Source organism: Equus asinus, chromosome 15, assembly GCF_041296235.1.
Source record: "Equus asinus isolate D_3611 breed Donkey chromosome 15, EquAss-T2T_v2, whole genome shotgun sequence".
NCBI lineage: Eukaryota > Metazoa > Chordata > Mammalia > Perissodactyla > Equidae > Equus > Equus asinus.
Window position 1 is genome coordinate 32,226,308 of NC_091804.1, and position 15,152 is coordinate 32,241,459.

Here is a 15,152-nt window from a genome sequence, read left to right on the forward strand (position 1 = left end):
TATGTTTTAATTGGAGTCCCAGAAGGAGAAAAGAGAGAGAATGAGACAGAAGCAATATTTGAAAAGATAATGTCTGAGAATTTTCTAGAACTCATGAAAGACATCAAGTCATAGGTTGAAGAAGCCACATAAATTCAAATCAGGATAAGTAAAAATAAATCCACACCTAGACAAATCACAGCAAAGCCATAGAAAACCAAAGAAATATAAAACTGGTCTAATGTAAAGGTAATTTGAGTTCAAAAAGAGAAGAGAGTGGGGAAAAAAAGATATTTGAAGAGATAATAGTTAAGCATTTTTCAGAATTAATGCAAGATATTCACAGATTCAAGAGACTCCACAAATAAATAATACATTGAATAAATATAAAGAAAACCACATCTTAGATACAACATAGTCAAACTACTAAAAACCAAAAATAAAACCTTAAAAGCAGGCAGAATAAAAAATAAGACATATTTCAGAGAAACAACAATTAGAACAACAGCCTGCTTCTCATCAAGAGAAGATAGAAGACTAAAATGGTATCTTTACAGGGGGAAGAAAACTGCCAACCGAGAAATTCCATACTCAGTGAAAATAGCCTTCAAAAATTAAGGAGAAATAAAGATACATATTTTCAGGCCAGAAAAAAACCAAAAAACAAAACCTCAGAGAATTCAATGCCAGCAAGTCTGCATTACAAGAAATACTAGAAGTTTTTCAAATTGAAGAAAAACAATTCTAGATGGAAGCACAGATCTACAGGAAAAAATGAAGATGATGGGAGACGGTATATATGTGGATAAATATAAAAACGACTTTAAATTTAAATTACTATTTAAAGACCATTTAAAACAACAACAATGTATTATGAGATTTGTAACATGTGGAAGTAAAATATGTGACAAAAATAGCAGAGAGGGTAGGAGCAGGAGAGGGTATTACACTGGTTCTCAGATTGTTTGGAAAACTATAAAGTACTAATTAAAATTATACTGTAATAAGTTAAGGATACATACATAATCTCTAAAGCAAGCACTAAAAATATATAAAAAATGGTTTACCTAAAAATCCAGTGGAAAAGGAACTGAAAGCAGGGTCCCAAAGGGATATTTGTACAATCATGTTCATAGCAGCATTATTCACAATAGGCAAAAGATGGAAGCAACTCTAATGTCCATTGACAGATGAATGGCAAAACAAAACATGGTATATATATATACAGAGGAATATGATTCAGCCTTAAAAAGGAAGAAAATTATGACCCATGCTACAACATAGATGAACCTTGAGGACATAATACTAAGTGAAATAAGCCAATCACAAAAAGATAAATAGTGTATGATTCCGTTTATAAGAAGTATCTAAAATAGTCTAATTCATAGAGACAGAAAGTAAGATGGTGGTTGCTAGGGGCTGCGGGGAGGGAGGAATGGGAAGTTACTGTTTAATGGATATAGAATTTCAGTTTCGCAAGATGAAGAGTTCTGGAGATTGGTTGCACACGGGGCCGGCCCAGTGGCACAGCGGTTAAGTGCGCATGTTCCGATTTGGTGGCCCGGGGTTCGCTGGTTTGGATCCCAGGTGCAGACATGGCACCACTCAAGCCATGCTGTGGTAGGGGTCCCACGTATGAAGTAGAGGAAGATGGGCACAGTGTTAGCTCAGGGCCAGTCTTCCTCAGCAAAAAGAGGAGGATTGGCAGCAGATGTTAGCTCAGGGCCAATCTTCCTCAAAAACAAACAAAAAAAAGAGATGGTTGCACAAAAATGTGAATGTACTTAAAACTAGCGAACTGCATACTTAAAAAATGGTTACAATAGTAAATTTTATGTTGTATGTATTTTATCACAATTAAAAAAAATCTAATAGAGAAGATAAAATGGAATAATAAAATACTTGGCTGATCCAAAATAAGGAAGAAAAAGAAGAAAATAGGAACAGAAATCAGGTAGGACAAATAGAAGACAAATAAGATTATAGACATAAATGGTTTGGAACCATATCTGTAATTATGTTAAATCTAAGTGGACTAAATATTCTAATAAAAAGAAAAAGATTGACAGGCTGAATTTAAACAAACAAAAAACAAGATTCAACTATATGATGTTTATAAGAGACTCACTTTAATATAAAGACATATAAGTTAAAAAGATAAAAGAATGGAAATATTCCAGCTATTATTTAAGTAAGAAATAATACCTACCTTATACAAATTCTTTCAGAAAATACAGAGAACACTTCCCAACTTATTTTGTAAGGTCAGCAAAATCCTACTACCAAAACCTGTCAAGATGACAAGAGAAAACATCACAGACCAATATCTCTCAAGACCATAAATGCAACAGCCCTAAACAAAATGTTAGCAAATCAAATCAAGCAATAAATAAAAAGGATAGTAAATCATGACCAAATAGAGTTTATCCCAGAAATGCAAATTGGTTTAACATTTAAAAGTCAACCAACCACATTAACAGAATAAAAGAGAAAAATAATTTGATTATATAAATAGATGTTGAAAAAGCATTTGATAAAATTCAATACCTAGTCACAATAAAACTCTTAGCAGCATAGGAATAGAACTTCCTGGGCCAGCCTGGTGGCACAGTGATTAAGTTCACACATTCCACTTTGGCGACCCGGGGTTCACAGGTTCAGATCCCAGGCATGGACCTATGCACCTGCTCATCAAGCCATGCTGTGACAGCATGCCACATACAAAATAGAGGAAAATGGGCAGAGATATTAGCTCAGGGCCAATTTTCCTCAGCAAAAAGAGGAAGATTGGCAACAGATGTTAGCTCAGGGCTAATATTCCTCACCAAAAAAAGAAAAGAACTTCCTCAATCGAATATAGGGTATACAGGAAAAAAATTAGAACTAACATCATCCTTAATGGTAAAATATTGAACTTTCTCCTCCCTAAGGTCAGGAACAAAGCAAGGATATCACCTATCAGCACCTCTAATCAACATTTTACCAGATGGCCTACCCAGAAAGAAAAAGAAAAAGAGGTCATGAAAATAGGAAAGAAAAAAGTAAAATTGTCTTTATTCAAAGATGACATGATTGTGTAGAGAGAAAATCCTAAGGAATCGCAAGCAAACTTTTAGAACTAATAAATGACCGTCTTAGTCTGGCTGCTATAGTAAAATACCAAAGACTGGGAAGCTTACAAACTATCTAAGTTTATTTCTCACAATTCTGGAGGCTGGAAGTCTGAGATCAGGGAGCCACCATGGTCAGGTTCTGATGAAGGCCCTCTTCGCGGCTGCCAAATCAATATACCAAAATCAACCTTACTTCTATATTCCGGCAAATGTCAGAAAATAGTTTTTAAAAAGAACAGTCAAAATAATTTTGAAATAGCAAAAAATACCAAGTACCTATAAATGGACCTAACAAAAGACATGCAAGACCTCAATGGAGGAAACCAAGAACATCTTAATAGATATTAAAGAATAAATGAATAATGGAGAGAGATTCCATGTTAACAGGTTGGAACACTGAATATTATAAAGCTATCTTTCTAATCGGTCTATAGTTTCAAAGCAGTCCCAGCTGATTTTCATATGGAACTTGACAGGATGATTCTTTTTTATTTTTTTTTAGATTGGTATCTGAGCTAACATCTGTCGCCAATCTTCTATTTTTTTTCCTTCTTCTTCTCCCCAAAGTCCCCCAGTACATAGTTGTATATTCTAGTTGTAGGTCCTTCTGGCTCTGGTATGTGGAATGCCGCCTCAGCATGGCCTGATGAGTGATGCCATGTCCACACCCAGCATCCAAACTGGCAAAACCCTGGGCCACTGAAGCAGAGCACACCAACTTAACCACTCAGCCATGGGGCCGGCCCCGGGATGATTCTAATATAAAATTTATATGGAACTACAGAAGGCCAACAACAGCTAAGGTACTCTTGAAGAAGCACAAGGTGGAAGGATTTACTCTATCAGCTAATAAGACTTAGAATAAAGCTCTAATAATTAAGACAGTATGGTATTTGCACAAGAGTAGACAAAAACTAGAGAGACCCCCAAAACAGATCAACGATAAAGATAGCATTACACAACAGTGTGGGGAAATGATCTTTTGAATAAATAGTGTTGAGTCAATTGAATATCCATATGGGAAAAATGTCACTGGAACCCTATCTCACGTCATACTCAAAAGTCAATTTCTTAGGCTGGCCTGGTGGCGTAGCGGTTAAGTTCATGCACTTCACTTTGGTGGCCCAGGGTTCACGGCCCAGATCCCGGGTGTGGACCTACATAATGCTTATTAAGCCATGCTGTGGCAGTGTCCCACAAACAAAATAGAGGAAGATTGGCACAGATGTTAGGTCAGGGACAATCTTCCTCACACACAAAAAAGCCAATTTCTGATGGATTATGGACCTAAATATGAAAATTAAAACAATAAACCTGGCCTGACACACAAAAGATACTCAATAAAGCTTTCTTAAATGAATGAGTGTATATATGGGATGTGTTATTCCAATTTAGCTTCATTTATTCAACAAACAACAAAACCAATTTCTGTGGGATTATGGACTTCAGTACGAAAGGCAAAACAATAAATCTTTAGAAGATAACATACAATAACATCTTCATGACCTAAAAGTAGAAAAAGCTTTCTTAAACAAGACAGAAAATTCACCAACCACAAAGGAAAGATTGATAAAATGGACTTCTTTATAGTTAAGAACTTCTGGTCATCAAGAAACATCATCAATAGAATGAAAGGCAAACCGGAGAGGAGAAAGATTTGCAATGCACATAACTGACAAATGGTTTATATTCAGAATATACAAAAAATACCTACTATAAATAAATAATGAAGACAGACCAAATAGAAAAGTAGGCAAGAACAAGCTCTCCACACAAAGAAAATCCAAATGGCCAATAAACATAGGGTGTTTAGCCTCATTAGTATTCAAGGAAATGAACCACAGTGAACAACTAATACAGACCCACCAGATGGCTGAAAGCACAAAGTCTGACAGCATCAACTGCTAGTAGAACTGTTAGCTCTTATATTTTGCTGGGGGGAGCGTACTTGTATAACCATTTTGGAAACAGTTGGCATTACTTCTTTAAGTTAAGCATAGGCATACCTATAACCCAGCAATTCTGTTCCAAGTATATACCTAAGAGAAAGACACGCCCAGGTAGAGCAGTAGACACGTACAAGAATGTTCACAGCAGCATTATTTACAGTAGCCCCAAGTTGGAAACAATCCAAATGTCAATCAGTAGTAGAAAAGATAAATTATGGTATATTCACTCAATAGAATGCTATATGTCGCACTAATTGTGAATGATCCACAGCTGCACGCAACAACATGGAAAACGCTTATAAATGATGTGGAGTTAAAGAAGCCAGACACAAGAGAATACACACTTAATGACTGCCTTTACCTAAAACCCATAACCAGACAAAACGAAACATGCCCTGGCCCCTACAATCTTCCGCCGCTCCTGTACTCATGAGATACACAGAGTGGTAACAAAAGATGGATTTGAAAACAAGTTGGGGAATCACTCTTTTGTCCCCAGCCACTGCTGGAATATCTCCTGTTTGAAGGGATGATGAGAGAAAACAGTCCTGGAGGTGAGTTGAGGGAAGTTATTGACACAGTTCTCTGACGTGAGGGTGGAGGACAAGAGGCAGCTACCCCTTCTGTCAGAGTCCATTGTGATGACCTGAGTGACATTTTAATAAAGTCACCCAAAGTTAGGGGGCCATAATGACAAATGTCTAGTGTGCTAAACCTTCATCATGGAGACCATAACATGGGACAACAGACATGGGCAATATCTGAGGTCCAAGACACATTAGCAAAATGGGGTCACACAGTTTTCACAAGATTCCCAACAACAAACATAATTAAATTTGGTATATGTTCTCTTTTTTTCAGGGTATCTAAACTTTTTTTTTTTTTGAGGAAGATTGGCCCTGAGCTAACATCTGCTGCCAATCCTCCTCTTTTTGCTAAGGTAGACTGGCCCTGAGCTAACATCCATGCCCATCTGCCTCTACTTTATGTGTGGGACACCTACCACAGCATGGCTTGCCAAGCAGTGCCATGTCCGCACCCAGGATCCGAACCGGCCAACCCCAGTCTGCCGAAGTGGAATATTCAAACTTAACCGCTGTGCCACCGGGCCTGCCCCTAAACATTTTTTGTTATTATAACTACGGGATTATATTATATACACTGTTGAACTTTTTTTTAAAACAATAATAGGTGCTAAACATCTGTCCATTTTAATATAGACAGAACTACTTCATACTTTGGGGCATGATGGATATATGAATTATCTTGATTGTGGTGATGGTTTCACGGGTATCTACACATGTCAAAACTCAAATGTATACTTTAAACGTGTGGTTTATTGTACATCAGTCATACTTCAATAAAATCGGAAGAATGTTGTGCTTTAAATCTCTTCTACTGTTTCCTCCACTGAACACTGTAAGTTCCATCCACGCTGTTATGTGTGTGTCTAATCTGTAGCTTCTTACTGCTGTGTAGAAATAAGCTGTAAAATAAGCAGGTAGCTCTCCATAAAATTAAGACAGCATAGGGCATGTAGTTCAACAATCTCATTTCTCAAAATACATTTTGAAGAGAGTTTGCACAGGTACAGAAGGTATACATCCACCACGGTTTACTAACTCGTTTCCCAGTGCCTCCCTTGCCTCCTGTTCACCTAAGCCGTGAACAACGCTATCATAAATAACCTCCTCTTGTCTTCTTATGTACCTGTGCAAAGTTTCTTCAAAATATATTTCAAGGAGAAAGATTGCTGAACTACATGCCCTACGCATACATTATTTTACCGAGAACTACTTGCTTATTTACAGAAGGTCTGAGCAAGTTTACACTCCTGCCAGCTGAGCATGAGCATTCCCAGTCTCTTCCCTTGGGTTTCTGACCCTTCACACTGCAACAGGACAGACGGCCTGGACATGGGTTCCCGGTGCCCCCCTTCAATTTGGTATTCACTTCACGGTTGCTGACAAATAATTCTTCAGGCTGTGGCACATGGCTGCGGCCATTCCCCAGTGCTTAGCTGATGGAATTTCTTCTCTAGTTTTACTTGTTTTTTTAATCATGTTTTTGGGGAAGGGTGCAGGTTAGAGATGGGAGCTCTTGAGCCTGTCTTTCTGGGGCACTCCCCGGCAGCCTTCTGAGGTCCCACCTACATGAAGGAACTGAACCTCGGTGCTTGGGCCAGTGTTTTAAGCTGCAAGGAATGCGGTGACTCAGCTGGTCGCTCAGGGACACCTCGGTGAACAAGGCTAAGGGAAGGAAGTCATTACACAAACAGATGAGCTGTAAAAAACAAAAATACTCCACACACCACACTCTGTAAAGCAGTGTGGCTGTGCGTCCCACGACTCAACAGGACCGCTTCTGCCACGTGGCACACAGCTGTCACATACCGCTGGCTGCTCCTCTGAGCTGCCTGGAAAGCTGACTGGGTGGGGTCCCCAGGAAAATCTGTGACTATCTTCTCCCTCCACCCTGTCCACTCTGCCCATTGCTTCCCTCGTCATCTCACTTCTTTTTCCTTACTCCTTCCTCTTTAACCCTTAAAAAATCTAAAAAGCTGGAATTTAGTATTTCACACCAGCTGGAGACTTGTCAGGGATGCAGTCAGGTCCAAACACTGGCGTCCTGGGAAGGCCCTACTGAGTCAGGCAGAAACCAGCAAGGCATATCACCTGGGCAGGGTGGAGAGAGAGGCCAGGGGAAAATGGGCCAGGAGCAAGACCATCAGATGAGGTCATTCACTCACTAATCTTCATTGGAGACCTACTATGTGCCAGAAAGGTCTTGGGATATATCATAAGATAGATCAAACATCTTGTCCTCATGGGGCCTACAGTCTCATGGGGGGAGACAGACAAACGCCAAATCAGTAATTTATATTAGCATGCGAGAAGGTGATTAGTGCTACTGGAAAAGATTAGAACAGGGAAAGGCAGATGGGTGAGGGTAGAAAGGTGACATCTGAGCAGTCTTGAGGTGGGTGAGGGAGTGAGTCATTTGGGTGCCTGGAGAAGGAGCATTCTGGGCAGCGGAAACCACCAGGGCAAAGCGGGGAGAGTGAGTGGCATGTTTGAGGAGTCGCAAGGAGGTGAATGTGGTGGCTGCAGAGTGAGTGAGGGGGAGAGGAGTGGGAGAGGAGGGTGGAGAGATGGGAAGTGTGAGGCTGGGAGCCATTGGAGAATTCTGAGCAGACATCTAACCAGAACTGACTTTGGTTTTAACAGCATCTTGCTGTCAGATGGCTTTGACCTCTGAGAGTGCAATCCAAGTGGAGCCCAAAATGAAACTGCAGGTCTTGCCAAAGACGTAGAATTTTATGAAGTCAATGAGAGTGATGCTGGAGAACAGCTGGAATCATACAAAGCATTGGCAGATACAGGTCTGGCAGTGTTTAAAAGGACAGTGACAGGGTAGACATTTCAGAAGAATGGTTTAAGTAAGGGCTAAAAGAAGCCTTTGGGAAAACCAAGGAGCCTGGAATTATCTTTGGATAGTTGTGCTTTTTGCTACATGCAGGATGTCACACCACGCAATCGTGCAATCTATACCCTGCTCCCAAATCATTTAAATTATTCTTGGGTCACGCTAAAAATTAGGACAGAGTGGCATGCATGACCAAAACTGTATTAAGTGTAAGATTTTGTTCAGTATACTTTTGGGTATAAATTAATAATTGGTTTCCTTTTTGACATTTGTAACAATGGTTCCTACTACTCCAGGTTGTTATAAAGATTAAATAAGAGCATTCACTCACTAACACATGCAACTCATACTTATTGTGGGTCTTCTTCTGTGTACCAAGCACCAAGTGAGGCTCTGGGGATACAGTGATGAGTAAATAGTGCCCTCATGAAGACAGCATCCCTCAACTGGTATATGTAAATAATGTGTCACATAAAACACTAAGATGAAAAGACATATGTTGCTATGAAAGATTATGTAAGGCACATTTAACCGAGCTGGAAAATGTATTAGATAGCTATTGATGTATAATAAGTCACTACAAACTTAGAAGCTTTGAACAACATATACTTACTATCTCACAGTTTCTGTGAGTGAGGAGTCTGGGCACAGCTAATGGGGTCTTCTGCTTCAGGACTCACAAAGCCACAATCAAGCTGACAGCCAGGCAGCACCCTCATCTGGAGGCTCAGGCGGGGAAGAAGCACTTCCAAGCTCACTCAGGTCATTGGCTGGATTCACTTCCTTGTGACTACAGGACTGAGGACTCTGGCTTCTTGCTGGAGACCTGCCACAGCTTCTAGAGCCCACCCATAACTCCTTGCCGTGTGGGCTTCCTCAACTTGGCTGTTTACTTCGTCAAGTCAGCAAGGAGAGTCTCCAGAGCTAGTCTGATGACACCTCTTATATGATGTAACGTAATCATGGGAGTGACATCCCACACCTTTGCCATAGTCTATTGGTTTAAAGCAAGTTACAGGTCTCACTCATACTCAAGCAGAAGGGATTACACAAAGTCAAGAACACCAGGAGGCAGGGATACAGGGAGTCACCTTAGAGTCTGCCTGCCACTGAAGGCTTCCCTGAGGAAGTAACAGGAGAGCTGAGATCAAAATAGTGAATTGGCATTAACTGTATCGACAGAGGAAAGGAAAAACAGTGGCTAGCAACATGGTGTCACTCTTCTGCTTAACAACCAGCGATGGCTCCTCAATGCCCGTGGTTTTGCTCCATATTCAAGGCCAGATAGGCTATCTCTTTGCACTCACTTTCTCCAGCATCCTTGCCGTCTCTCACCACCTGCACCCACTTAGACTGCCACTGCCCCTTCTATATATACTCCATCTACACATAATTCAGGCCCAGTATAAATTGATCTTCCCTAAACAATATTTTTGAACATCTAAGTGGAGTACGCCCCCTCCAACCAGGGGCTTTTGATGCATGCTGCCTAAGAGATGAAGTGATGGCAGGAGTCTCCTATCTAGGCAGAGGTATGGTGGACCTCCAGGCAGCATGTTCATGATCTGACTGAGCACCATTCCTGGGCCAGGCACTGGAGATGCTGCAGCGACCCCACAGTCTTGGGGGTGGGGCAGGCCGTGAGGAAGGGGAGGAAGAAGGGAAAGAAGGAGAAGAACGGAGGAGCACACTAAACCCTCCTTGAATTGCAAAGCATAATGAGCCCTGGTCCTGGATGCCAGATGGAGGGTGGGGGGCAGGAGATATACCCAAACAAAAAGAGGAAGAATAGGAGGTCCCCTTGCTGAAGGTTCAGTCCACGGGGAAGTTGGTAAGTCCTGCAGAGATTTTAGGATACACAGGAAGCTCCACTTCATACAGTGGTGAATGATCTTTCAGTGTTCTCCCCTAGGCTAGAAATCACAAACGGGTTCCCAAGGTTCAGCCAAAATGACGTTTTTCCGGGAAGGACAGTTGGAGCCGGGAACTGCCCAGCCACAGCCCACACTGCCAAGCAACCTGGCCAGGCCCAGTCAGTCCTTGGCTGGCACCAAAGGCGTCGTTGGCAGGAGTAGGGGATAGCAACAGAAGTCTCCTGCCCTGCAGCCTAGGGATCCCTGACCACATCCAGGACCCGTCCCGAAAGATTGGGAGCAGAGGTCCCAGTAGCTGCGCAGCCTTAGCCACATCAGCACGGAAAGGGAACATGGATGGAAAGGAAAAGCAACCCAGCCCAGCAGCCTAGAGCCTGACTTCCTCCAGCAGGCAGCCAGTGGAGGGGTGGGGGGGTGGGGGGCGCAGAAGGCGGGGCCATTAGGGGCGGGATGGATGGGCGGAGCCAGGGCAGGGTGGGGTGGAGGCTGCTTCCCCAGCCCCGCCTCTTAGCCCCGGAAAGAGCGGGCCTTGGAACCACATACCTACCCACTGCTGCAATTGCGGGTGTTTGTCTGCAGATGCCTTAGAGGGCAGAAGCAGCCTGGGTCGAGGGGCAGGGGAAGGCCTGGCACACCCTGGGGTTCTCCTTGGGCCCCCCCACATACACACTACCTTCCCTGGTGTCCGCTCCACCTGGAAGCCAGAGAGCTTTTTCTCAATACCCATTAGAGTTCCTTCCTTTGCTCTGAGGGCAGAGGATCACCTCGCACGATCTGATTCCTCCCCCGCCCCACTGCCCTCGCCTCACCTTCCATCTCTAAGACTGAACTACGCCCAGCTCTGCAGGGCCTCTGCGCAAACTAGTTCCCCACACCTGGAACACTGTTCCCACCATTCTTCATCTAACAAACTACAACTTATTTTCCAGGCCTAGATATCTACTCAGGGAAGCTTTCCTTGATCCCTCCCATCCTGCTTTGGGCTCCTGGGCTTGGCCCACTTCAGCCCTCCTTGTCTTACTTACCAATTGCCTGCCTGCTCCTCCGTTCTTCTCCTTCTTTCCCTTCTTCCTCCCCTTCCTCACGGCCTGCCCCACCCCCAAGACTGTGGGGTCGCTGCAGCATCTCCAGTGCCTGGCCCAGGAATGGTGCTCAGTCAGATCATGAACATGCTGCCTGGAGGTCCACCATACCTCTGCCTAGATAGGAGACTCCTGCCATCACTTCATCTCTTAGGCAGCATGCATCAAAAGCCCCTGGTTGGAGGGGGGTTATTACAATACAGATGGCCAGGCTCCACCCCCAGAGTTTCTGATTCAGGAGGTCTGAGGTAGGGCAGGGCCTGAGAGTTTGCATTTCTAACAAGTTCCCAGGTGCTGCTGCCGCTCCTGGTCCAGGGACCCCACTTTAAGAATCACTGGGGGGGCAGGGGCCAGGGTGGGGGGGGGCAGGGCAGGGCTTACTGGTTGAGTTCAGTGCTCTCTGCTTCAGTGGCCCCAGTTTGTGGGTTTGGAGCCCAAGCGGAGACCCACACCACTTGTCAGCCATGCTGTGGCTGTGACCCCCCGTGTAGAGTGGAGGAAGACTGGCATGGATGTTAGCTCAGAGCTAATCTTCCTCAGGAAAAAAAAAAGAATCACTATTGGGCCAGCTGATAGTGGTTAAGTTTGGTGTGCTCCACTTCCACAGCCAGGGTCTTGTTCCCAGGTGTGGACCTACACCACTCATCTGTCAGTGGCCAAGCTGTGGTGGCAGCTCACATACAAAAAGAGGAAGACTGGCAGTGGATATTAACTTAGGGTGACTCTTCCTCAGCAAAAAAAAAAAAAAACCAAAAAAACCCCAAAACCAATCACTGTCTTAGAGCATCAGAGCATTTCTTCATCAATAAAACAGGGTAACTACTGTCCCTACCATACTAGGTTTTGTGAGAAACCAATGAGACAATGCAAATGAAGAACTCAGCACGGTACCTGCACCCAGTAGGTGCTCAATAAGTGTTTGCAATTGTTACTCGGAGTGGGTAGGAGACGCGCCAAGCAGGGACAGCAGGAGCAGAGGTAGGAAAGAGCCCAAGCAGAACAGCTGGGCTGGCAGAAGAGCAAGGCCCAGCACAACAGCCAGGGAGTCCAAGTTGCACTGTGGAAGCAGCTGGGAGCCACACACAGTTCTGGAGCAGGGCAGTGACAGGTGGAAGCTGAATGTGGCAACACTGGGCAGGAGGCTGTTGGCGGCAGCAGATCCCACGTGCTGGGTTCTCCTTGGCTATTTGGCCAGGCATAGGGTTGCCAGATTTATAAAAATAAAGGGTATGAAGTTAAATTTCAATTTCAGATAAAGAGTGACTAACTTTTTAGTATAAGTATATTCCAAATACTGCACGGGATATACTTATACCAAAAAAAAAAAACCCATTTGTCATTTATCTGAAGTTCAAATTTAACTGGGTGTCTTTTATTTTCATTTGCTAAATCTGACAATCCTAGACAGACATCAACTGCCTGCCCCCAAACCCCCCAGGCTACACACTGGAGGGAGCCAGCCACAGGCTACTCTGCCTCCCTTCCCACCTTCAATGAGGCACCAGGATGGCTGAGGAGCTGCTCTGGTAGTCAGTCTTGCTACCGTGACAAGTGGTCACAGCTGCAGGCCAGGGTGAGCGAGTCCTCCCGCCTCATGCCAGGTTCGCTCAGCAAGGAGCAGCAGGCACAGTAAATAATCCCTGGGTCTGTGACTTAACCAAGCACAGAAAACTACCAAGTTCCATAAAGAAGGAAGGGCCACCTGCACTCGTGGGTTGCTCAAGGAATAAACGGTTGCCCACCGTGGTATAGGCCCACCTGGTGGAGGTACCCATCTGGTGAGTGTACCCAGGGAGAGAAGAAAACAGCCTCTATCCGTAACCCCAGCAATGGGCAAACAAAAGTACCCCTGCTGTTTGCGCACTCAGAGGACACCTCAGGGATGGAGATGCAGACCACAAGCTAGATCAAGGGTGGTCCCTGACTCGTTCAGCCCAGTTGGGTGTTAGGACAAGTCATACTACCAGAGGCTGCCTCTACTCCCCGACACCCATGATCACCAAATCCCAGATCATTCATAGTTCTGGAAACAAGCCTGTCAGAAATCCAATTTCTGCAACAATCTTTATATCAACTTTTTTTTTCTCTAACAAGGAACAATCAAAACAATTTCCATCTTAAGATGGTGCAACAATGCTCCATCTTAGAAAAATACGTGATAAACATTATTGAATGCCTAGTGTGTGTCTTGCCTGTGTTCAGCATTTTATTTAGCTCAGTAGTTCTCAGTCTTGGCTGTACATTACAGTCGCCTGGAGAGTTTTTAAAAATCCCAGTACCCCAGGCATCCGTGTTTGCCCAGAGCATGGTGATTCCAACGTGAAGCCAAGTTTGAGAACCAGTGATTTAGTTTACCCGGTCTAATCCTCCCAATACAATCCTGCAAGGTAGTTTTCATCTCCATTTTGCAGATGAGGAAATCGAGGCTCAAAGGGTAGAGTGACTGTGGCATCTGCAGCTGCAGCCTCGGATCTCTCCTTCCCTCCTCTATTCTCAGGCTCCCAGGAAGAATTCCCAATGTTTCCAGTGTTTCACTGTTATATATAGTGCTTCCACAGACATGTTGGTGGCATGACACTGCCCTCTGGCCACCTTGAGATAGCTCTGTTCCCAACAGGGCTTTTCTGAGGTACCGAGGGAGACATTGCCTGGGTTCGTGACTTTTGCTAAAGCAAGGATAACCAAGGATCCAACCAGGCCCCGTCATCTTGGGTCACAGAACAATGGCAGCCACCTCTTACTCCCCCGTGCCCAGTACTTTCTGAGTCTGGCTCTCTGCCATTGCGCCCCACCTCTCCGAGCCTTCCTCCCTGCCCTCTCTCTTTACTGCAAACTCCCTCACCTTCTGATCCTTCTCAGCGGATCTTCTTTGCAGGAGCCCTGCAACCTCACACGTTGTCACAGAGGTCTGATACAAGACAGGCCGCGAACCACAGATCCAAAGGAAAAAACCGTTCCCTGGTCAGAACCTTGCCCGCGGCTCACGGGCTGACCTATCCTTCAGACGTGCACTCACCTGGACTGACTCCTCCCCTCCTTCCGCGGCGCCTGCGGGCGGAGAGGACGCTCAGCTGGACGAGAAGGTTGGTCACCGCCTGCCCTCTGCTGGCCAGTAGCGGTATTGAGCCCGCTGCCGCTCCGCCAGTGCGTTGGATGGATAGAATGAAGGAGAGCGGGCATTTATTGAGCTCCTGCTGTATATCAGGCACTGAACTGGGCACTGGGGTTCAAGGGCGACCTGCTCTTACGAAGTTCAAATTCAAATGAAGAGGCAGACAATAACCAAATAATCATCCAAGCAAATATGAAATTACAGCTGTGGGTTATGTGAGTGTGTGATACGAGGGTCTCGTCCAGTCTCGGGGGTGGGCGAGGGTGGAGGGTCAAGGAAAGCCGCCTCCAAGGAGGGGATGCTTGAGCGCCAGGTGCCTCACAAAGTAATTTCATGCTATCTTGAAAATACTGCAAGGTGGCTATCCCCTTTGACAAAGCAGAAAACGGGCTCAGATTGTGGAAAGAACTTACCCAAGGTCACGCAGCGAGCGGGAAGCAAAGCCAGGTGGGCCTAGGTCGGCCCGATTCGAAAGTCCTCGCATTACCGCTGCTCCTGCAGGTGGGGCTGGTGACGGGCCGCTCGGACATTCCACCAAGCCGCGCCAGAGCTCGGGGCGGGGGCGGGGCGAAGCATGAGTGGGCGGAGCCTGAAGCCTGCCCCACCCCCCTCCTCCC

The 15,152-nt window shown here is 44.7% G+C and overlaps 1 protein-coding gene across 1 annotated transcript in view; it reads right to left on the reverse strand.

Moving 5' to 3' along the window:
- The window catches only part of ZHX3 (zinc fingers and homeoboxes 3), a 132,537-nt gene extending 117,449 nt beyond the window's left edge, over positions 1-15,088 (reverse strand). The window contains exon 1 of the mRNA XM_014845946.3: positions 14,949-15,088. The gene's annotated coding sequence lies outside the window, so the exon portion shown is untranslated. The remainder of the gene's footprint in view (positions 1-14,948) is intronic.
- Between the last annotated feature and the right edge of the window lie 64 nt (positions 15,089-15,152).